Below are 25,219 nucleotides of genomic sequence, written 5' to 3'. Positions count from 1 at the left end.
GACTGCAGATATGCTTCAGGTGGTAGAATGTTTAGAGGCTCTTTGTTTAATCTCTTGTACCAAAATTTGGGAAAAAAAAGTTGTAAGTGGTAAAATATTACCTAGAAATAACAGTGTATGTTTCAATTTTGGCAATTAGCAATGAGTATTATAGAGGTCATTATATGATAGGTTATAATAAAAGCACAGACATAATACTTCTTGAAAAAATTAAGCACATAGCATTTGTAATGCTTGCAGGTGAGTTTCCAGAGCTCATAAGGAACCCTGAATAGTTTTTATCATGTTCATTATCAGTTTTCCTAAATTGGATATGAATAAGCCCAACTCTTATAGCTATTTTTTTTAGGTTTTTTTTGTTTGTATCTTTGAATTTAGAGTTTTAAATATAATTTTAAATCTTCCCTTTCAATATTTACAACTTAAGAGTTTGAAATAACATCTTTTGCTGATTTTAATCAAAAAAATAATATTGTTTATGTGATGGAAGGTACTTGGGGAGTTATAAAGCTTAAGCAAAGAGAGAAATACTTAAAAGGTCCATGGCAATGCAGAACTTTGTTTTGTTTTCTATTGTATGTAGTTTATTAAATCATTGTCTAACATATTAACACACATATATTATTAAATTAAAAGACATTACCCCACCATACAATTTCTATATAAGAATGTCATTGTTGCTGAAAAAAATTGTAAGTTACTTGAAGTTCAGGAGGTAATATAATAATTGATCACATGGCTTTGGCTAGCCAAGACAGAAAAATAGTGGAGTATCAGGTACAATTCACTTTTCCCCTGAGCTTATAGATGAATGGGAGAGCCACACAAGGAGAATACATTTCAGGCATTCTTCAAATGTTCTCAAAGCTAATTGATTAATGGGTATGGTATTATGTGATGTTCCATATTATGTGAAGATGGAGGCAGGAGGATGATGAATCGGAACACAGATCAGGAAAATACAACATGAGTCTACCTCAAAATATGGCATACACAAAAGAGTTGGGTGTGTATGGCATAGACAAAAGAGTTGGGTGTGTCCCAAGTAGAGAATTTGCTCAGCTGAAATAAGTCTGTTGTTCAGTTTTTGAACTAAAAAAAATATAAAGAGTTTAAAGATAAAATATCACATCACTCAGATTGTTTGTGAATCCCATAAATTGACACACATTTTCGCCAAAATCACTACCTTCTGAAAAGCTACATGTACTGTATTCCTCATGTATTTTGCTTATACTTTGCTTTAAATAGCACATTTCCAACTGAATTTAATTCTTCTTGACAGAAAATAATAAAGCACAAGGAAGGCTTAGTATAATAAAAAGACTCTTGATGACATGGAATCCATGTCATCAACTTTGAGCAAAACCATTTCTTGATCTTTCATGATGCAATTTCTTAATCACCATGTTTTCTCATATTTTTTCTGATGCTAGTCTTCATGATCTATTGATAACTTGCTAAGACCTTGGTATTGGGGAGAAAAGGAAGACATGTTGAAGATTAACATGAAAGTACTGGGGAGTAAGTGGGTAAAAGGAGATGAAAATGGAGGGCTCGTCAAAGAAAGGAGCTCTCTTTTGTGGAAGAGTTGAGGTCTGGGTTCGAAAATAAAGGAACAGAAGAGAGTTTGAGGTTGTTTTAGTTGTATTTATCCACACTTTTTGTGCAGATATCCACGGATAGAGGAAATATGTTACTTTTCAACTAATAAGAAGCAAAAACAGATCTTCTATAGAATAGAGTTCCTTAGAGTCTTCCAAATGGTTTCTGCAAATTCTGTGGGGGGAAAAAATAATTTTCTTGCCAGGTCAGTAACTTCACTCTCTACTTGCACCTCTGTGTATATTAAGTAGCAAACAACTTGCTCCTCTATGTTGAAATGTCCCAAGGATGCTCTTTCTGAATGTTACTCCAAAATTAGAGGACTATGTGCTACATTCCCTCACCCCCAGAGTTTTGGGCAGACTTTCTGCTCTCTGTTTTAGTTGTACCTGGGTTGACATAATGTTTTTCACCAAGCTCATGTGTTGCTTTTAAAATAACTTAATTCAAGTCTTGTAGACAAAAAAGAAACATTTCCTTTGTGTGGTCATTCAGGATGAGATGGCACACCAGAGGTCTCGGTGACAATGCTTCAGGGAAATATGTGCAGGATCTGACACATTGAGCACAGAAAAGGAAGATGAAAAACTGGCCTTTTTCTGAAAACGTGATAAAAGCAACATCACACCAGAAGAAAACTAACAGCAAATGGAGGTAGATCCACCTAGGAGACCTGGAGGTCAACACATATTCAAGTGTAGATCAGAGAAAGAGCTTCCCCAAAGAGGAAGCAGGAGATCTGAAAGGAAAAAAGAAAAAAAAAACTTTTCATAGAAAGGAAGCGCTCTATTTAATGGAACTTCACTTCACTATCAGTCAATTCAGGCAGCTCTCCATAGAGAAGAACATCTTGGTCAGGTGTCCAGAACTAGCCAAAACTTCCTGGATCCCAGAGCAAACATTTCAGGAGGTCATTTGCTTGTCTGTACAAAATAAACAATCCCAAAAGAAAAATTCTTGCCCTGCAGGGAAATTAGATTTATTATACATATTTTAAAAAAACACAACAAATGAAACCCCATTATAAAACAAAGAGTAAGGGAATGTCTCCTGAAGATCACGATGATTTATGCTGGACACAAAGCATATTCTAATAATAGAAGGTCACTTTGAACATGCAGATGATGGTTCATGCAATGAAAATTCAGCACTGCTTTGATAAGTAGGCCAAAATCCTAAGGTAAAATCTTAGGGAAGCAAACAGACAAACAGATTGTGAAGCAACTACATGAGTGAGATGAATATATAATCTAAAGCAAATATTCTGGTGAAGTTCTGTAGAATGTTTGAAACTACTTGAACTGCTCATAGTTCCATAATTAAAGTTAGTAGTATAACACTTAAGCATACTATATTGTTATATAATTACATAGAGCTAACAAAAAATGATTTAAGCACTAAAACATGTATTTTTTTCTTTCACAAATTTATGAAATAGGATGTTAACCATAAGAATTTGTAAATGGATATTTGACTAAAAAATAACACTGTTTATATGTTTTTCTTTCCATTTTTTATTATAAACATGCTGTCCAGAGGGTTTATAATTACATGAGTAAGGTAATGAGTATATTTCTTGTCGAACATTGCTACTCACTCCTTTGTTGTTCTCCCACTATCCCTTCCCTCCCCTACTCCCCTGAAGTTGTAAAGTTTATTTCCCACGTAGTGTCTCGTGAGTATCATTGTTGCAATGGGCCAATTTTTGTCCTTCTTTCAGCATTTTGTCATTCCTCTTCCCTTCCCCAATCCAGATAAATGTATATAAAAAAGGTGGAGGGTACCAAACTCAAAGACAATGATTTTCATTCCAGACTATTTTCATTGTATTAAAAAAGATTGCAAGGTTTATCTTATATGTTCCCTAAACTTTAGTAGTTTTTAAAAATATAGTTTAAATATAATATAAGTGTTCCTTGTGCACTTTGGCACAGGACAGGGAATTTAACTTAGATATTATCTTCTCTCCTATGGATATGAATATATTTAAGTTAATAAAGAAGAACACAGGCCATAAAATAATTCTAATTTTTTTTTAAAAAATGGAAATTTCAAAATGATCATTCATTAAATATTATATTATTCTAATGTCAAGCATATTTATAAAACAAAATTGTTTGTGAATCATACTAGGTAAGTTTAGTAACAGCTTACACCATCAAAAAAGATATGGAGGATATGCTGGATAATTGAGTCTAGAAAAAACAAGTTTAATAGAAATAAATGTAGTATTAAATTATTGTCCAAAAATCCCATCTGTACAATAGTGTACATGAGATCCACTGAACATACATATAAATACACTGGCATACTATCTGACTGTGAAGTACATGGGAACCCGTATTGAGACCTGCTTGCCAAAGGAACACAAGCTTTGACTTCATTATAAGCAATAACTGGCGAGAAGTGGTAGTCCTATTTTGCTCATACAATCTGTTGTCAGACCTCAAATAGAGCTGTCCTCAGTATTATTGCATGACAGTTTCAGAGACAGAACAAAAACATGCATATTCAGAGGAAGTAACCTGTGCCTGGGGTTAACGTGTAGCAAAAGAAAACAAGAAATGTGTAAAAGAGACAGAAACACTTTACATGAAGATTGGAAAATTACAGAGTGGAAATAGGTGCATGTAAGGAACCTTAAGAGTGTTGAGGCACTGTTTAGAGGCCCATGTCTGATAAGTGATTCTGAACATTATAGGAAAAGAATAAAACTGATGTGTAAGATGTTGCAAATGGTATGGCTTTTCTACTATAATAACTATGATAACTGTAATTTTTGCCAAATCCTCTTTGGATTATTTCATATACTATAATCAATTTTTCCCATTAACAAATTTTGTGATCCTTTTTTGAGAGGTAAAATCTGAAGCACAGATCTTAGAACATTCGGAGATAGATTCTCAAAGGAAGAACACCTTCCAATTACTATTAGGAGTACTTAAATTCTAAAGATTACATATTTGGCTTCCAAATATCCAACAGGTATTTGAACGAGAAGATGGCCATGGTTTCTTTTAAAACTCTAGATATTTGTCACATTAGTTTATATATATATACATATTCTATTACATAAATATTACCAGATCAAATACAACTACGATAAATTAGATTAATACTTGGTAGTTTCTCTGTTTAACTAAATTTTTACTTAAATTGAAATTATAAAGTCAACTTTTCAATTTTTATTAACCTTACTGTAGTACTCTTCCATTTCTATGACATTTTACATTTATAAAGATCATTAATGGGCTGGGAAGGTGGCTCAGTGGTAGAGTTCTTGCCTTGCATGCCTGAGGCCCTGGGTTCGATTCCTTAGCACCACATAAGCAAAAAGAAAAAAGATGGAAGTGGCGCTGTGGCTCAAGTGGTAGAGCGCTAGCCTTGAGCTGAATTGCTGAGGGACAGCACCCAGGCCCAGAGTTCAGGCCCCACGACCGGACCCCCCCAAAAAAAAACAACCAAAAAAGATAATTGATAGAGAGTGTAATGCAAGGTGTATCTTCAACATATAAAATATAAGATATACATATATGTATATATACACAGGGTATATGTATTTAACATGTTATGTACTTATATGTATATATGTATAGATTTATGTATACATTTAACACATATATACACATATATGCATGTATATATACATATATAGGTGTGTATATATAGGAATATATATACACACCTATATATATATATATAGGTATATATACACACACACACACCTATATATATATATATATAGGTATATACACACACACACATATATATAGATATATATTCTGAGTTTGGCACTCAGGGTATTCCACTTGATATTTTGGCGTTCTATTACTTTAGCCATGCTTTCTGCGTAGATTTTATTTTAAAGATAATTCTTGTAGATTTTTTTTGTTTGCTTGTTTTTGTTTTTTTTTTGGGGGGGGGGTGGTTTGGGACTGGGTTTACCTCAAACAATAATTCTACAGATCTAAGCCTGCTGAATAGTTAAGGTTTGGGGCATGAGCCAAAAACATTCTGAAAGTCTATAATTTCTATTTCTGACTCTATGCTTTAGAGAGTGCTTTCTTTATAATGAGGGTGAGCCCAACTTTTATCTAAAATTGACACTATTTCATCTTCAAAGTCTATAAGCAAATTTATCTTTTGTTCTGAAAACAGAAGAAACCTCCATCTTCCAGGACTATTTACCATATAACATCCTTAATAAAGAGTACAAAACAAAGTGTAGGTAGTTTCCTGCCTTCAAGATATACAGGGAAGAAGAGTCTTAAAAGAATTTCACAACTAATCTTTCAAAAAGCTTAACAGTTTAGAGTTTCACTTCTAGGTTTATGCGTCTTTCACGTTGTATACAATATGAGATAGGCATCATGATTCTGTTTTGTTTTAATACATCTATATTCAGTTGTTGCAACAATATGATCTTAATTTTCTACTTTTCTTTCCTCTTCTCCCCCCTCCATTCCTCTCCTTTCTATCCTCCCTCCCTCCCTTCCTTTCTTCCTCCCTTCCTTTCTGCCTTACTTCTTTCCTTTTTCTTCCTTGCTTTTTAACAAAGGATCTTGGTATGTAGTTCAGGTGGCCTCAAACTCACAATCCTCCTAATTTAATGTCTTGAATACCTCAATAATATAGTTTATTTACTTTTTATTGAGCTTATTTGGTCCATTTTCTCTAAAATTAACTAAATTGAATGAACTCTACATTTATATATGCATATTTATTATTCATATGTATATGACTTATATGTAAATAATATATTTAATCCATATATACACAGAGTACTGTTATATTTAACTGTTCATGCCAAATTACCAAAATTCATGGTTATAAAATAAGATTTTTGTTAGGCCTGCCCAGGAGAATAGCCTCTCCCTGCTTCCTCTTCACCTGACTGAAACTAGTAATCACCTGACTGTCAATCACCTGCCTGTGATTCAGCAAAGGATACCAAGCTCTGTGGTCACTTCCTTATCCACGGAGGTCATTTCCTGAACTGCCCTGGTCACGCTTCCCTCAGACAGTGAGAGGTTCCCCAGGCCTCCCTTCTGCATCCACTCTGGTCCCACCTCCTGCCTTTGCCTATGTAATCTGGCTCAATATGATTCTCCCTCTCATTCCCTCCTTTTCTAACTCTATCTCTGCATGCCTCCATCTCTTTCAGGCCTGCAGTTTGCTCTCCCCCAGTAAACTCTTTTTTTTTTGCCTGAACCATGTGGTGATTTCCTTTCTATAGAACCTTACAATTTTCATGAAGTAGGTACTGCTTAGACTAATTCACTGTTATGAAATTAATTTTTAATAACATTAAAAATCACATTGTGTTGGATGATCTGTTTTTCTGCATTTCCCCTTATCCTCATGGAATGCATTTCTCACAAATATACCAAAATGGCCCTTTACAATGAATACTAGACCATATTACTTCTGCTCTAACCCTCATACTGACTCAGAGTTAACTCATAATCTTTCCCAATAAATGTATAAGATATTTTTATTTCTGGAGCCTTAATAGCTTCATATGCTGGTTTTTGTTTGTTTGTTTTTCATTTGTTTTGCTCCTCTGAGTTCTGTCCTGAGCTTTTGAATTGGCAGCTTGTTCACATCTTAGGTCCCTCTGAATGGTGAAAGCCCACATTATCCTTACATCTCTGCCCAAATATTGTCTTTTTATTGTCTTTTTTTATGAAGGCTTCCAAAAGACACTATTAAACTTGGAATGTTGCTCAACTATCCTACAGTGTCTATTCTTTTTGTTTTTATATTTACTCCTAAAATTCATCATCATCTGACATGTAGCTTTTTACTGTTTATATTTACTTCTACTGTAATGCAATGTAAGGGCCCATATTTGTCTCATTCTATGCTAGACTTATATGGCTCATGTAAGACCAAGAATGCTGTAAGTGCTCAAAAATGTATGTGGAGTAATTTCATGCATTATATCACATACTACCTGTTCATAATCTCCAACTATTTTATTTTGAACCATTTATTTCTTAATTGTATTGCAGCACAGCAGGCTATATTGTGTCCTTCAAAGTGGAGAATATCCAGTACCATAGTTTTACATTGCATCCCATTACACCAAACTATATTCCCGATAGATACACCTATGCCTTGACTACTTAACCTGATGTATTTTTGTCTTTTTCAACATGGAAATATCTTCTATAATAATTAGATTTTTTCATTCCAGTGAAAACAATCTACTAAATACCATTCCCATTTTATGCTTTCCGTAATAGGTTTATAATCACATATTTTGCAGATACCCCCAGAAAACATCAGTAGTTTCACACATATGCCATTTCCCGTTGCCTATCACATCACTCTTGCTAGTATAAAGCCACTAATTGAACCAGATATTGAACCTGAAATTTTTGACAGGGTAAATGCAGGGCTGTAATCTTAAATTTTGGCACCCTATTCAGCAAAGTATTTAAGCTATGTAAACCATATAGCAAAAGTCACACACAGCATAAGTTCCTTAGCCCTGGGAGATGAGATGTGATTGAGTCCAAGTTAATAGCCCTCAGGAAATGCCTACATTTTCTTCCTAGTTAGGATTAATACTCTTTTCCAGTGTGATCAATGCTTCCTTTGCTCAGTAAATGACATATCTTTTTAAAAAATAGTTATGTGATAGTAAAAATAAACTAGCACATAGTCAAACTCATAATGATCACTGTTGTAATTGATTATCTTGTAGAAAAATTTAGAATACTTTTACCCTAAAGAATTATTCTATTACTTATCCTCTTGAATCCTCTTATGTTGTTCTTGTGTCGTTAGGTCAGAATGTTTTCTTTTTTATTTAAGATATGCCTTTATTAATTTTATATTTAGCCACATACGCTATGTGTGGATTGTGTAACAATTGAAATATTACCAGTGTACAAAAATTATATCATCACTTCTTTTTGTAATTCTTAAAACCTATTTATTTCAAGTCTATTTAAGAGTATTTTAGTGTAGGTGTGTTCCTATGATAACTCCTAACAAATGACATTCACTTTAAACAAAGGTAAGGATTTTGACAGTGCTGAAGTTTATGTGAATCTTGTGCACATGGAAAGTAAGACTGGTTGAGAAATATCTCAGTCCATTGAAGTGTAAGGACTTTTTAATGCCCAAGAACTCTTTAGCATACAATAAGAATCACACACATCTGCTCCTTATCTAACTCTTCTTTGTGTCTGCCACAGACTATATTTTCCTTTTGCTTTCCTCCACCTTTTACCTACCTCTATAAAACCCTAGGTTCCATTCTTTTATTGTGATATTTCTTATGAATAAACATTCCCCCTGGTGTAATAGCTTGAATAAAATCATCTCCTTTAATTGCTGTGTGCATTTTTTTCCTATTAACCCCACATAAGGAACAGTTAGAACAAAATATGAAAAGCTTAAAAATAAAACTGAAAAAAATGAGACCACAGAAAGTTGCAAAAATGATTCTGTGAACTCAATTCATATCCATTTTTAAGCATAAAGGCTCTGTACTTTTCTCTCCATGAAACAAAATGGTGTTAGAGGAAAAGTAAATCACTTATATTAATTCCCAACAGCTTGACTCAGGTGGCCATATAGACTGTGGAAATTATCTTGAATTCAACTGAAGACTATAGGACAAAGCAAGAATTTGCTTTTTTACTACACAATAATTTTAAAAACCATTAAACAGTCACAAGTCACAATGATTTAACAATATCAATAACAAAAGTTATGTGACATGAAACAACACCCTGTTTCAGAATTATCTTCTGAAATTTTTGAGAACATTGAGACTTTTGATGTGATCAATGATTAGATATTTTTAGCAGAAAAAGCAGAGCGAAGAGGCAAACAGCAACAGCTTTACATACTATGAGTTTAACTACTGTTTTGGGAAAAGTAATGTTATTGAAATTATATGTTCAAAACAGTTTGATATGTAGTAGTGCTCTGTAATCCTTAATTTGATTTTCTGTGCTTTCAATGTCACTTGGTCACTCACAGTCCAAAAATATTTCTACATTACAATGAAGAAGCAAATTAATTTGAGGAAGATAGACTACATTTACAGGAGTTTTATAAGAATATATTATAATGATAGATGCCATTATATTTTATGTTTGTTGCTCTCTTACTTTGCTAATCTGTAAGCTAAACTTTAGCATTGGTATACATGTGTAGAAAAATAGTTTATATGAGTATCTGTCAGTATTATTTGTTTCAGGGATTTATTGGTACATTGAGAAATTCCTTCAAATAAAGGGGTACTACTATCAGTCTTCCAATATGTTTATATTTAGTTTTTGTGATAAAAAACATGACACTTTTGGTTTAAGTATTTATTTGATCTCATGCTTTAAGTTGTGGATATTGTCTTCACTGAGACACCTAGCTGTGTTAAAAGAATTGAGATAAAATCAATATGTATACTAATCTTATGATATTGAATTTCATGCAATATTGTAGCTCACACAATTTTCACAAACAGATACAAACTGAATTGATCTTTTAATCATATATATGACCTTTGAATAAGATGTAGAGTTCTATGCACCAAAGTTGGTGAAAAGTAGTGTACACAGAGAATTAGGAAATGAGTGTTCAGGGTCAACAGTATTAATAACAGAGAGAAAAGTTTGACCTCAGTTTTTCAAGTACTGTAGCATTTACACCTCCAATCCAAGATTTTATATTAATATGGAGTCCAGATTGCTTCTCTAACCCATCCTCCCAAAAAATTCACTTGAAGTAAATAATAGCTCTAATAAATTCCTAAATGTTCTAGTATATCTTCTTGTAGTACTATGGTTGAAGTTAATGCATTTTAAGCACTCTACCACATGATGAAGGTCCCAGCTGGCCTTTAACCAACTGGATCCTTAGAGGTCTGCCAGACCTAGCTCAAAGTATGCTTTCTTAGGATAACAAGAAATCGCCTATGATCTAAGATTGTTTAGGTAAATATACTTTTAACTTTCAGCAACCCTATCTGTAAACTTAAAATAGATTGGTTTCTTAGTAGATAAATATCTTACCATTATATCTACTGCTTGAAATACTTTAGTAATGTTTATTGAACACTTAACAATAGTACATTAGTTTCTCAGAAAGTAAAAGTCCTACAATTACACCTACTGCTTCTGATGTTTTAACAAGAATTTTGTTACATCACTGGGTGTTCCTGGTTAGGAATATCATAGGCCATATTCTTCTTCTACTGAGGATTCACATGCTTAAGTAAAAAGCTTGTTTAACACATCTGAATGCTAGCAGGTAATGAATTTGTGTGTACAGCATAAAAATGATAGCTATGAGATTGGATTCACATCCCTAAATAAGACAAATACACACTGAGCATCTAGACAGGGTATTAACTTGAATGTTAATTATATAAGTGGGAATTCATGTTCTCTAATGCTTTTCTTCCTATTTTCAGGGAAATAGTATGTGTGTGTGTGTGTGTGTGTGTGTGTGTGTGTGTGTGTGTGTGTGTGTGTGTGTGTGTGTGTGTGTGTGCGTATTAGAGAGAGAGAGAGTAGGAAGAGGGAGAGATCCCTTGTTGTCACTGTATTTGATTTTGGTACCCTGTGTATTATATATACATTTATCTGAATTAGGGAAGGGACAGGGAACAACAGAATGGTGAGACAAAGGACAAAGGGAGAACCAATGTAACAGCAACACACACACACACACACACACACACACTCTCTCACACACACACAGGATAAAGGACGAACCAATGTAACAGCAATACTCACAAGACAACATGTTGGAAAAGAACTTTATAACTTGGTGGAGACTCACTACGGGTGGGGGAGTTACTAACTACCTTATGTATGTAACAGAAACACCTCTATACACCACCTTGACAACCAAATTAAATTTAAAAAGACAAACCATAAATACTGCTAATAATGCAGAGAACAGAGAACCCTTGTATATTGGTGGGAGGAGTGTTAGTCTGGTACAATCATTATGGAAATGAGTATGGAAGTTTCTAAAGAAAGGAAATACACAATTTCTCATATAAACCAACAATCTTTCCTCTGGATGACTCAAAAAATGAAGTAATCTTATGTAAAGATGTTTGCATTCCCTCATGGTTAGCAGCTTCCTTATCAGTAACTAAGATTTGGAAACAATGTAAAAGAGCAAGTGAATGGATAAAGAAACTCATCTATACAGTGGACTCTTAATCCCTGAGAAATACCAAGATCTCTGCAAGGGCAAGTTGGGAGGACATCATGCTAAGTGAAACAGGCCAGGTACAGGAAGAAAAATTCTGTAGTATCTCATTAATATGTGAATGAAACAGAATTACCATGGGTACTGAGGAAGGAGGCCTGGAGGCCAGAGAAGACAAACCAGCAGCTATTCAGAATGACCAAGTCTAGAGAAACAATATACAGCACAGTAAATGTGGGAAATCGAATTGTACCAGGTATGTGATTCATCCTCAATGAATGGATTTTTGCTGTTCTTGCTCCACAATGAGTAACTATGTTATGTTTCAACATTAAAACATTTTTCACATGTAGCCCGTAACATCATGTATGCTTTAAGAATTGACAATGAAGTATATTTACGGAAAGACTTTTTGCAATTACTGGGAACTAAATTGTATATAAAAACAAACAGCTTTAGAATTCATAACATTGCAGTATTCTCCAGGAAATAATACACATTTTACTTTAAGTCTTTAAAACAATCTTAGTAAAGGTTTATAATTGTTATATATATATATATATATATATATATATATATATATATATATATATATGTAGATGGAGAGAGAAAGTAAAGAGAAAGAAAAAGAGTGTGTCAGGTAGTAAGCCAGCAGATACTAAATATAAGACTTGGAACACTTGCCTTCAGAAGACACAGGGCACGCTTGCATTATTATAAGAAGCAAAAATGCACCACCTAATACAAATGAAGTTTCTAAATTCCAATTTGATAACTATGAAAAGTCTTCAACAAATATATTACAATCAAGCAGAGTGGGCTAAATATTTTTCACATCATTTACCAGTGATTGCTGTAAATGTACTTCCACCTTAATTAATAAAAGATGATTTCGAAATGAATAAATCACAAAGGGTTTCCTTCCAGTATTTGGCCTAATGATGAATAAATGAAGACAAGAGAATTCCATTGACACACAAAGACAGTTTTTCCCCATAAAGGTGAGCTAAATGGCTTTTAAAAATACAAAGAAAATGTGATTTACTGAAAGGAAAATCTCCATTCACTCTATTTGGAATTAAAGCTAAGGGAAATCTGTAAAAATAATGTCTCTTCAAATATCTCTTTATATGTAGGCATACTGATTAACTGAGAAGAAGACAATAATATTTTTTCCTCATCAGATTAAAAAATAAAGTTAAAAATGAATGCAGTTACTACAACTGTAATAAAAGTCATTGAAGTTTAATAGTCAGTGTTATAGAACAGCAAGATAGTAATATTTATAACAAAGGAAGTTTTAAAATAAAGAAATAAAAAAGCAGTTTTAAACTTACTTTTTTAAAGGGAGGGTGGCATTTTATATGCTTAAGAAGGAAATTGTCTCAGAGTATATTGTATATTGTGTATTTCCAGGCTGAAGGCAGTTACTTAGTTAAAGCACATGTTTTGTGGGACTGACATAGTCTTGGGTACTTGTGAGTAATCACTGCTATGATAAACTGAAGTTGAGAGACCTATACTAGCAATAGTCAGTCTCTAGTCTGTGCACTTTAATACTTTGCCTAAGAGTTTGATGTTGATCAAGTCATTTATACACAGAAGCTTTAGATTCATTTTCCAGTGTGGGAAAAAAGAGCTTTTAAAGGGCCAATTACCAGAACTACACATAGGAGTATTTTCATACTTGACAAGTCATGTGGCAATGCTGGGTGTGTACTTTCAGCATGTGGGGGCACATACAGGATGATGGAGATTTCAAGGTCAAACAGGGCTCTATATGTAGCGAGTTCCAGTTTGATCTGAGTTCCATGGTGAGATACCATGGCAGAATATGATATCACAAGGAACAAATGGAAGCTTATTAACAATGAAAAAAGACCAGACCCATCTAAATATGATGTGCTTAATGTGTCATCCACTTACACAGATGTATGAAATTGTAGTACCCGATCTGGTGATGTCAGGAACTGGGTCCTTGGGGCTTTTACAAAGGATTGTGGTAAGCTCATTAGCTCTTTCTCCAGGGAAGAACAGAAAAAGATGCCATCTTGGAGTCCGGAGGAAGATGGTGGAGGAGAAGCTGGAGGCTGAACAAGCTCTTGCATAGAAAGCAGTTTGAGTGTTCCAGTGAACAGTCCTAGGCTAGAGAATCACACCAAGTGTGTCAGCACAGTACAGAGAGTTTGGCCAGAGAGGGAAAATCCAGGCAGCTTGGTCAAGGAGACAGATCTGAGCAGTTAGCAGTAGCCAAGGTGCCATACCAACAGAGAAAGTCCAGAATAAAGGCGCCAGATGCAGCTTGTGAGCAGATCCTACTCACCACCAGCAAGAAATGAAAAGGAGCAGAAGTCTTCATCCTGCTGATCACAGACTAAGGACAGCCCAGGAAGGAAGAGTCGCTGGTGTGTGTAGAACCCTGACATCCTCACTCCTTCTGACAGAGCAGTGGTGAATAGACCCTCCCCCATCACCAGAGAAGATCTCCATCTTTGATAATGACAAAGGCTGGGCCCAGCAGCTAGCTCCAACTCAGGCCTTGGAAGAATACAGTTGAAGCATTCACCAGGTCACAGGAACAATCTTTAACAGGAAGAACAGTGCTGGAGGAATATAAATACCAAATTTCAAACTCTACTATAAAGCAATAGTAATCAAAAACAGCTTGGTACTGACACAAGAACAGACCGCAGGACCAATGGAATAGAATTGAAAACCCAGAAATGAACCCACAGACCTATAGCCACCTAATCTTTGATGACTGAGCTAAAAAAATAGAATGGAAGAAAGACAGCCTCTTCGGTAAATGGTGCTGGCAAATATGCTTAATCACTTATAGAAAACTAAAGTTAGATCCTTATATATCATCCTGCACCAGAATCAACTCCAAATGGATCAAAGACCTTGGAGTCAAAGCAGACACCCTGAAAACAATACAGGACAGAATAGGAGAAACCCTAGGTCTCCTTGCCACAAGCCAAAATTTTCTTCACAGAGATCCAGAAACACAACAAATCAAAGAAAGGTTGGACAAATGGGATTGCATGAAGCTGCAGAGCTTTGGCATGGCAAAGGACATAGTTAGAAAGATCAACACAAAGCCCATGGATTGGGAGAAGATCTTCACTAGCCATAAAACAGACAAGGGTCTCATATCTAAAACATACTTGGAACTCAAAAAATTAAATCCCCAAACAACAACTGCCCAATAAATAAGTGGGCTAAAGACTTAAAATGAAACTTCTCTCAACAGGAAATAAAAATGGCCAAGAGACACATGAAGAAATGCTCAACCTCTCTAGTCATAAAAGAAATGCAAATCACAACAACATGGTGATACCACCCCACCCCAGTTAGAATGGCTATAATCAAAAACTCTAATAACAACAGATGCTAGAGGGGATGTGGACAGAAGGGAACCCTACTGCATTGTTGGTGGGTGTGTAAACTTGTTCAATCACTTTGGAAAGCAATATGGAGGTTCTTCAAGACTCCATATAGAGCTCCCCTATGTCCCAGCAATCCCACTTTTGGGCATTTACCCAAATGCTCACAAACAAGACCATACTAAAGCTACCAGCACAACTATGTTTATTGCAGCATTATTTACCATAGCTAAGATACCATAGCTAAGATATTTACCATAGCTAAGATGTCCCTCAGTAGATGAATGGGTCAAGAAAATGTGGCATATATACGCAATGGAATTCTATGCCTCCATCAGAAAAAATGACATTGCCTCATTTGTTAGGAAATGGAAAGACTTGGAAAACATTATATTAAGTGAAGTAAGCCAGGCCCAAAGAAACATAAGTCCCATGGTTTCGCTTATTTGCAATAACTAGTATATGTCTGTGACAAGCAGAAAAGGTCAGATAATATGATGTTAAGTGAAATGAACCCCAAGATAAGGACACAAGTGTATTTTTCTTTCTTGTTATTGTTTTTAACATATTTATAATGTACCACGTGATGTTTTTGTTGCTTTGTATGTCCTTCCCCCATGGTATAATCCCTGTTTTCACTGTATTTGATGTTGGTATAATTTGGAGAATGGAAAGGAAAAAACAAAGTGTTTAAACAGGGATACATGTTGACCCGTTGCAACAATGAGATGTACAAGACACTATGTTGAAAAATGAACTTTACAATTTAGGTGGGTGGGAGATGTGCAAGGAGGGAGTGTAGTTGTGGACATGGGAGGAAAAGGATGGTAGTGGAAAATCAAAGGAGGAGAAAGCAATGCTTGATAAGAAATGTATTCATTCCCTTGCTCATGTAACTGTAACACCTCATCTGTACAGTATTATCACAATAAAAAAACAATTTAAAAAAAATATGCCATCTTTGAGAGAATGGATGCTTACCAGTTACTGAATCTGCTTACATCTTTGTCTTGAACTTTTCAATCTTCAGAACTTAGAGAGATACATTTTTATTGTTTATAATACAGATTTCAATGAGTACATGAAAGTTGTCAAACAATTGTCTACATTTTTAAACATAGAAATGAGAAAAAAGAAATTCATTAGAGAGTTTCCATTATATTTTGCTGAGGTAGTTTTAAATAGAAATTAGGGAGAAAGAAGCTGACTTGAAAAGACCTGCTGATAAAATACTATCGTGTAATGTATGATGAACTATCACAAAGGGAAACACAACTCAGTATCAAAGTCACACGAACTAAAACTGGATATCATATTCAAATTATCTAATGTCATTTTTCAAAGAATAGAAAACATTATAAATTAGAACATAGAATGCATATTTCACCAGGAATGGATTGAAAACCCTTTTAAAGGTTAATTAGCTACTTCATCTTTCTCTATTTCAGTGACAATAATTCCTCACAAAAATAGAAGATTCATTGTATTTAGAAAGTAAAACACAATTTTCTGAATTTGGAAGAACTTAGCTGGCTAGCTGCACACATAAAATTAAACTACTTAGATATGTAAACGGAATCTTAAGATACCACTCTTCTTCATATGGTGGATTATAATAGTTCTTTTTTATAAAATGTAAATTTTGAAGTCATTTTTTAGAGATTCTTCCTTTTCTTCACTCTAAAATGTAAGCTAAGTAAGTGTACTGAGATATTAAGTTGTTGAAAACTGCTAGAGTTTAGATTTGGTTGACCAATTCAAGAAGAGCTTGACATATTGTAGTAAAACCTGCAGAAAGCTTTAGTAACTAGAAATTCAACCAATGATTCAGGCTATGGAAAAGTCAGCAATTTTAATATGTCTTATACATTTACTATTTAAAACTATAAGGAAACTGGATGATGGTGGCTCATGCCTTTGATCCTAGCTACTCAGAAGACTCACCGAGGCTACTCTGAGGATCCTTGTTTGAAGCCAGCCTTAGCAGGAAACCCTGTGAGACTCTAATTTCCATTTAACTAGGAAACAAAACAAAACAAAATCCATAAGCTGTGGCTTAAGTAGGCAGAATACTAGATGTGAATGGAAAAAGTTCATGGACAATGTCTAGCCCCTGATATCAAACACTCTGACCTGTGCATGCACGTAAATACACACACACACACACACACACACACACACACACACACACACACACACACACACAAATATAAGGGAAAGTATGTCTTAACTTCTAACTTATTCAACCAAATATTATACTGCATGTCACCAGTATGTAAGTTCCATACAAGTACGCACTTTAATTTTTTATAGGAGATTTATCCCTGCTGTACCATTTATATTAAAGACGTCCAATAAATATCCTCAAAATAAATTAATTGATATGTTGATTCATTTCCTTATTTCTTGAGACTTATTGATTATTGGGGATAACAAAGGGAATAATTTGCTCACTTAGGTAACTTTTTAGATAATTTTTTAAACCAAATATCAAGGTAGAATGTTAACTCATTTCCAAATCACTAATTAATTAGACTCTTCTTATATGACAGTGAGTAAATGTTATCAAGACTAAGTGACAGACAACATCTAGAAGGGTTTTCCTTTAATATGCTCTTGTACTTTATGCACAGTAAATCTACCTATTAATCAGTGGTGTCTTAATTAGTTACTGTTTCTTTGGTTTGAAAAGTAATGGTGACACTTCTCATTCCAATCCTCTTTCAGAGCGATAAACAGAATGCGTCCATTCAGGGTCAGAATCTGAGTTGAGGATGATTTGTTTCACAAAAATGTATCCCAACCTGATATAATTGCCATGTAATAATATTTTTTTCTATTTGAATACAATCATAGGATAATTAAATTATACTTAAAATAGAAATTTTGAATCCATTTTCACGATACAGTTAAGAAATGTCTCTTTTCTTTCAGTTATTGGGACTTTAATATATTATCTCATGAGGATTGATTGGCTTGTCATCATGGTTTCCTTTAGTAAGTTCCATGTGTTGCCAGCTAAATTAAACATTGACCAATGGGATTTTCATGTCATCCTTAGCAACAAAATGTTTGGGGAGGTACCACAGGTGTAACAGGTTTTGCCCCAGGGTTCTATTTTGATTTTTCAAATGACAGAAAATTCTAACTTTGAAAAATGATTCTTTAGCAAACACTCAGCCAATTTGATTTGAGAAAGTTATAAAATTATGTGACCTTGTATCAATAATAGGAAGAGCCATGTGATATTATGAAGTTGTAGCAGGCTTAACTGACTGCTTCCTGGTAATGAACTAGAGAATATTGCTTTGCCTATTCCATATGGTCTTTCTAAAGCCAGTAACATATTTCCTTTGTTGTCATGTATTAAAAACTGCTTATGAGCTGGGTGTGTATGGATCTTGCTTGTAATCCTAGCTACTCAGGAGGCTGAGATCAGAGAATCATGGTTCAAAATCAGCCAGTGTGGGCAGGGAAATCTGTGAGACTCTTATCTCCACTCAGTTACCAGAAAACTGTAATTGTCGCTGTGGTTCAAAGTGGTAGAGTGCTAACCTTGAGCAAAAGTACTAGAGGAAGAGCCCAAGCCCTGAGTTCAAGCCCCACAGCTAGAAAACAACAAAGAAACAAACGAGCAAACAAAAACAAAACACAACAACAAAAAAACCTGTCTGTTATTCCTTTAAACCAACTGTATTAGAAATATGACTAGAAGTTCTGTTAGCACACTGTTGTATTTGAGCCAATAAAAACAAATGAAACACTTTTTATTCATTGATGTGCACCGTTTAGGGTTTGGATATAAAAAGCCAATTTAATCTATAGTCAAAATATTGATCAGAGTGTTATTTGGCTAGCTTTGCCTAGCATTGGATTACACTTACAAGAAAAAAAAAATGGGGCCACTAAGGTGTCTACTAGCAACGTGATTTTACAGCTCTTCATAGAGATGTAAAGTGAGTTTATAATTAGTTAGTTAACCAAGTCATCCTAATGCAGGAATCCTATCTACTTAGAGGAAAAACAAAACAAAATGAGCAAAGTCACGACCCATTTCCACAGATTGTGTATGATTTAAGACTTTGAAAGACCTGTGTTTGCTTTTCTTCAATGAGATTACTTATAGGATTTGGTCTTTCTGTAGATGAATACCTCCAGCTGTACTCCATTATGGTAAAAATAATTTGAATTATTATTTATAAATGTTTACCTCTGATTTATTCTCAGAAAAAATATTTGATTACACATGATTTTTATGAATTATATTAATGGACCCTATTGCAACTAATGGACACAATGGCATATACTTTTTTTTATTTTTTTACAGCGTTGGGCTATGTGCCTACCAGCTCATTAGAACATCTGTAGGTGATGGAGATAAGATTACAGTGTGTCCAGGAGCTCAGTAAGGCAATTATAGAACTGAACTTCCTACGCTGCACTTTATTGTTTCAGCTATCCTCTAAAACACATCAAGATCATCGATATGCATTTTTAATTTAGTGAGAAAAGTTAATAATGGGAAAACTATGTTTATCGATGATATAGCTCTGTGTGAAGAAATAGTTTAGTAAGAATTGATTATAAATTTCAAGCTTAACTTTTGTTCTATGATTTTTAGGAAAATTACATTTATTTGGCTTATTTCTGCTCTACAATAAAGGGTGAAAAGTAACCCATACATTCATACTGATGATAAAGTGATCACTGTATAATTGGGCTCAATGTAGAATATGTTTTCTATTTCTGATTCTATTCCATTATAGGCTTATTACATGATTACACTGTGTTCATGAAACCTGAGTCTTCGCTTGTACTGATCCAAATTTTTAATGCTGTCATACATAATGAAAATTACACTGTGTAACAAATTGATCAGAAAAAATTAGAAAATACCATAAGCAGATTGGCTGGGTCAGTAAAAATTAATCATTCGTATGGTATGCACTTAGCATCACCTTTTACCTCATATAAATATGTAAATTTTTCACATACCAATAACATTTTATTTTTGAATCTCTTTTTGATATTTGAAAATTAAATACCATTCCTGAACATGGTAAGAAATTTAAAGATCATGACAGTAACGATGTATATTTTTTAATATTGTGCATATGTGTAAGCATGTTAATATTTTAGTCAGAGACATTTTTATGAAGCCACTATATTAAACACAATTTACTAGCATTATAATTCATCTAGAAATGAACTTATTGAGTTAGGCAAAGTGTCATCTAAGCTAGAACACTCAGTATCTTTTTCTACCTGAAGGAGAAACAATTTAAGTGACCTAGTGAATTATTCTGGTTATCAATTCTCATCACTAAAGACCTGAACATCATATTTCACTTATATTGACATACAAATAGGAGATATATGGGCTCCAAAAATCATGCACCCACCACACACACATTGCCAATCATGGCTATTTATCCTCAAAAGAGTTCCAAAACAATAGGGAGAAATGCCACAGATTAAAAAAAAGAAAGACAGAAAAAAGATATACTAGGTCTTTACAGATATTTTTGTACAAGGCATGATGAGTTCCTACTGAATTTCTTAATGCCCTCTATAATGTTATATAGTGATAAGACTTAGTAATCCTTTTTTCCATTTATTCTTTTCTTTTAAATTTATGACAAAACTATGAAACAAGAAAAACCAAGTAAGCTAGTCAAGGTCAAGGTTATAAAGTAAATTAGAGAAGGCTCAGAGAGAACCTTTATGTGCTAAATCTCTTAGTCAAAATAATTGGAATACTTTGAAAAAAATCACTAGCGTACTCTAAAAGTGTTGCTGCTGTCTCTATAAATCTGTGCGAAACTTGTAATTAAAAACAACTACTGTGTTACTTTTGTGAATCATTTAAAATACTAATAAATTTTAAAATAGAATCATAGGCTAAATATTAATAGAAAATATTATCATGATAACATTTACCATTTAAGCAAAATAAAAGATGTGCAAGTATATTAGTCCATTTTTGTAGCTGTGAGGAAATACTTAGCTTAGGCTACTTTACAAAGAATGGAGATTTTCTAACATTTTAGGAGGCTGAAAGTCCTCAAGACTTGGTAATTACTGATGTGTTAGGCACCTGATGACAGCTGAAGTTTGAGGTCATGATAATGGTAGAAGTTTGTACATAAAGATGAAATCATATAACCACAGAGTGACTTTGATAAGGTATGGCTTGTATAATTTTTCTCAAGAGAACCCATTGCAGAAGCCCAGCATTTCCTCCCCAGCATAGTACAAATGTTGACCTCTGGACTTCTGATTATGTCCAATCTTTGTATACATTACTCCTCATGTCTTTATAGCAAGGGTGAAGCATCCAACACATGAAATTATGGGAGACAAGTTCTAAGTCAGAGCAAGCACAGTTACACTGTAGTTTGCTTCATTTTCCTCTGAATGCCAGAAACACACACCTTCACTCTCCATTCTTTGTTTCTCTGAGAACCATAAAGCGTCTTTAATTAATCTTCTAATCTTTTATTACACTTACTTGAATGTTATTGATTTAGGAAAATTACCATGATAGGTAATTTAGGAATTCTGTTTCAAAATGGAGTTAGGTTTTGTTTCTGAGAGGTTTGAAAAATTAGATAGTGTTGGTGAATCTGCAAGTTTGGGATACAAAATTACACCCCTTTATGCAATCAGAGTTAGTCAATAGCAATTCTTCTTTATTCCAACTTATGCAAGCACCATTGTTAGAAAAATAGAGTTCCATCCATTTCACATCTACTTTGTTTTCAGGCAATATATTCCTTATAATACTCTTATTGGTTCAAAACAAAAGATACTATTTTTTCTTTTTTATTAGTTCCTCACAAATTTATATTCATATCTTCTCTTTTGTCTGTTCAAATAATCTAGGCCATCATTCAAAGACAATAAGGCCATCATTCATCAAAAGTGTAAATTTTATATGTAAGGAAATTATTCCATGCAATGCACCTCTAAAAAAGTTGCTGTATACTAGTAAGTACAAAATAGCTGCTTATCAGATAATACAGAAATTAAAAGAATATATATTCACTGTCCATATATGACTATAATTTCATAAATTTATATTTAATTTGGAAGTATGTATTTCAATTAGAAGTATGCATCTGTGTGTAAGCAATTCTTTTGACCTATAGATAGATACTACATAGATAGATAGGTAGATAGAGAGAAACCAGAATTTTGTATAAAATTTTGCATAAAATAATGCTTTTATTTTTCCTGTGTTGTAAATTAGTTTCCTGTATGTTGGGGAAAGTATCCTCGGTCTATATTCTGAAAGTGTCAATCCCTTAAAATGCCTGTTTATATTTACTGTCTCCTCATTAAAATTATATCTGGCATTTTCATCAAGCATGAATCTACTTTCTACTGTTATAGTTCCAGACTTATTCTAAATATCCTGGTTATTTGTTTTTCCTCTTTTACTGATTATTTTTCCTAGCTTGACACATTGAATTCTATGTATCTTTAGAAGATGCTTTTATTTCCAATCTGTCACTGATTTTTTTTTTACTGCCTTGCTTTAACTTTACTCCCTTGCATATATTTTCTGAAACATGGTTTAAATTATATATAAAAATATTACTGGTAAAGTTCTTAGTGCATTCTGCCTTTAAATAAGATTACATTGAAATCTATATCTGAAAATTTTAAATCCCATTACGGCAATTCCTCCAGCCAAAATCCTAACAATATATTTTTACATATAAAACATTTTGGATCCATTCACATAAAATAAGATACATTTATTTCTAGTGAGACTATAATAAATTCTCTCAAGACTAGAACTGGTTCTCTGATTTTTCCACTTACAAAATGGAGAGGATGCAAAGCCTCCAAATTCTTGAAATCTATCTCTTCCAAATCATATTTGCTATTTATTTGAGATGTGTTGCTACCCATCAGATTTATTTGTTTACCTTGAAATGAAAACAGAAAAGGTACACAATACAGATTTATTTGATATTTTATTTGAACATTTATTTGATATTTTCCTTTGGTTCATAGCCAACATGGTAATTGTTCTCATTTTCACAATATTGCCATGATGTAAGGACTAACTTTAAAAGAATAAGTATGTCTTTATTATCTGTTCTTATGCTGTTACTGTGTTTTTAGCCATCAGAATAAGACTTTGCAGTGTTACAGGCTTCAAAAATTATGTATATATATATATACATATATGCATATGTATATACACACACATATATGACTGGAGATCAGGGAAAGGCAGTCCTGGGATTTTAACTCAGGGCCTGGAAGGTGTTGTTTTCAAGGCTGATGCTCTACCATCTTGAGCCACAGCTCCACTTTTGGCTGTTTGTTCATTAATTGGAGAAAAGTGTCTCATGACTTCTTGCATTGGTCTGGCTTTGAATCATAGTTTGAAAGTATGTGTATATAATATTTAAGGCTGTATGCTTTGCTTTTGTCTTAATAAAAATTATAAGCACTGTGATTCTGTTTAATGTCTTAACTATTCAGAATAATTTAGCTTACTCCCACTGAGTTGCAGTCACAAAATATTTTATTCAGCATCCTAAACATGATTTTTAATTGATAAATTTCTAGAAACAATAAAAAAGTTTTAATCTACAACAATCTCTAGAAATAATATTATTCTCCTTCAATACCTGAAAATGTACTGTGTGACTGATTCATTAGCATTGAAACATATAATGATCTCAATGATAAAGCACATAGTTCTTTTTTTCTATGTTTTAATATGCAGCACCCAGAGCTATGACCGATAACATACTATTTTGCGTACTCTGTCTCAATGGGGAGAGTATAGAAGACCGCAGATGGCTGTCATGGCAAGGCATGTATGTGGTCATATAAGTTAGATTTCTAGGCAGTTTCAGAATTCTTTCGGTAAGATCGAGGGTATTGTTTTTGTTCTTGAATTTTGCATGAATGGAGATATCAGCTTATGCTAAGTAATACCTTTCCTTTTTTCTCTCTGGTGATTTGTTATTCATTTTCCCAATTACAATTTCCTTATTTGTAGTTTTATTCTGAACTTTGCAAAGTAACTGCTAGGAAATTTGATAAATTAAGAAACATTTCTAATCGCTTCTTTAATACAACTGTTACCATTGCTTTTTCCATGTTTGAGGATTTCATGTAGACTGACACTAGGGAAAAAGAACATTTTAGATCAAAGTAGATATTAAGTAACAAATTAGAGATAGAGGACATTTTTGTTCTTCCACTCTTCCTTATCTCTGTCATTTATCTTCTTTAGTCCCTGCTAATGCCTATAATTATTATTTCATTGAAATGACTAGGTGTTTTTTTTTAATATAATGGTCATTATCACCTCTTTTTACCATTGCAACAATGTCTAACATAGTAAAAACTTCATGGTTTTAAATGTTACATAAAAGAATCTTTGTTGCAACAACGTGGATGTGTTTGGGTATTTTATACTTCTTAGCAATGTTAAGTGTACAATCTTTTAATGTTAGAATATTATATAATGTGAATTAAAATTAAAAGAACAAGACCTATATTAGTAAGGAAAAAGAATAGTTTGAAAAAGGAGCCCTTGAAAACTACCTTGAAGAGCTTTATGTATTTAGCAGTAAATAGATGTTCTGGATAACCAAAACTATTGCCAACTGCTAGGAAAAAAGTCATATTCTTTTTTAAAACTCCACAAATTCTTCTAACCATGTTATTATGAAATCTTGAACATTCCTAATGAAATTTGTTTCACTAAAAGTCCTACCTATTTACACTGCTGTAAATATTTCTGTTGGTCCCACAGATACTTGTGTGATATACTGGTTTAAAAACCAAATTGTAGCAAAATAGCACAATTGATTTTTATTAGCCTGGGACCTTAGAAGACTTAATGCAAAAGAAACTATTGTAAGTGACATTGTAACAGGTGGGTTTTTCAGCATAATTTTTACTTAAAAAATCCCCGTGAAAGAATTGTAAAACTCAATAACACCAAAACAGAATTTTCCTTTATGAAACACTTAAAATAATCCCTCAATCCCAGAAGTTTCTTTATT

This window comes from Dipodomys merriami, unplaced genomic scaffold (genome assembly GCF_024711535.1).
Source record: "Dipodomys merriami isolate MVZ:Mamm:240054 unplaced genomic scaffold, mDipMer1.0.p SCAF_2, whole genome shotgun sequence".
Taxonomy (NCBI): domain Eukaryota; kingdom Metazoa; phylum Chordata; class Mammalia; order Rodentia; family Heteromyidae; genus Dipodomys; species Dipodomys merriami.
This window is presented reverse-complemented; position numbering follows the sequence as displayed.